The sequence below is a fragment of the Triticum aestivum genome, unplaced genomic scaffold (genome assembly GCF_018294505.1).
Source record: "Triticum aestivum cultivar Chinese Spring unplaced genomic scaffold, IWGSC CS RefSeq v2.1 scaffold24497, whole genome shotgun sequence".
Taxonomy (NCBI): domain Eukaryota; kingdom Viridiplantae; phylum Streptophyta; class Magnoliopsida; order Poales; family Poaceae; genus Triticum; species Triticum aestivum.
The window spans coordinates 1-1088 of NW_025289072.1; the positions used below are offsets into that span (position 1 = coordinate 1).

The window sequence follows — 1088 nt, forward strand, 5'->3', positions numbered from 1 at the left end:
TTACCGTGTTTTATTATTTTGCACGAGTGCGGTAAGTCATAGCTGGGTGCTCACGATTCACGGGCCCAGCGTCGGCGTTGTGGCGCGGCAAGCGTGCACTGGTGCGGTTGAGAGGGAGGGGTGGAAACCGCGTTAAACTCGTCTCCGTAGTTGAGAGGGAGCGGCCAAAGCAATGTGCAATCGTCTTTGTAGTGGAGCTGGGAGGGGCAAGGATAAGGGACGAAGACCGGGGTAACATGTCGGATGCGATCATACCAGCACTAAAGCACCGGATCCCATCAGAACTCCGAAGTTAAGCGTGCTTGGGCGAGAGTAGTACTAGGATGGGTGACCTCCTGGGAAGTCCTCGTGTTGCATTCCCTTTTCAATTTTTTTCGCGCCGCTTGCAAAACAAAACGCACGTGTAAGTAATATATTTAGAAGTCCTCGTGTTGCATTCCCTTTTTAATTTTTTTCGCGCCGCTTGCAAAACAAAACGCACGTGTAAGTAATATATTTACCGTGTTTTATTATTTTGCACGAGTGCGGTAAGTCATAGCTGGGTGCTCACGATTCACGGGTCCAGCGTCGGCGTTGTGGCGCGGCAAGCGTGCACTGGTGCGGTTGAGAGGGAGGGGTGGAAACCGCGTTAAACTCGTCTCTGTAGTTGAGAGGGAGCGGCCAAAGCAATGTGCAATCGTCTTTGTAGTGGAGCTGGGAGGGGCAAGGATAAGGGACGAAGACCGGGGTAACATGTCGGATGCGATCATACCAGCACTAAAGCACTGGATCCCATCAGAACTCCGAAGTTAAGCGTGCTTGGGCGAGAGTAGTACTAGGATGGGTGACCTCCTGGGAAGTCCTCGTGTTGCATTCCCTTTTTAATTTTTTTCGCGCCGCTTGCAAAACAAAACGCATGTGTAAGTAATATATTTACCGTGTTTTATTATTTTGCACGAGTGCGGTAAGTCATAGCTGGGTGCTCACGATTCACGGGTCCAGCGTCGGCGTTGTGGTGCGGCAAGCGTGCACTGGTGCGGTTGAGAGGGAGGGGTGGAAACCGCGTTAAACTCGTCTCTGTAGTTGAGAGGGAGCGGCCAAAGCAATGT

At 51.7% G+C, this 1088-nt stretch overlaps 2 non-coding genes across 2 annotated transcripts; both read left to right on the forward strand.

The window, feature by feature from the left end:
• Positions 1-241: 241 nt before the first annotated feature.
• On the forward strand, positions 242-360 carry LOC123178790 (5S ribosomal RNA). The gene has a single exon (XR_006489852.1). It is a non-coding gene; the product is annotated as a 5S ribosomal RNA (ribosomal RNA).
• Positions 361-737: 377 nt separating this feature from the next.
• Positions 738-856, forward strand: LOC123178791 (5S ribosomal RNA). The gene has a single exon (XR_006489853.1). It is a non-coding gene; the product is annotated as a 5S ribosomal RNA (ribosomal RNA).
• The last annotated feature ends 232 nt before the right edge of the window (positions 857-1088 follow it).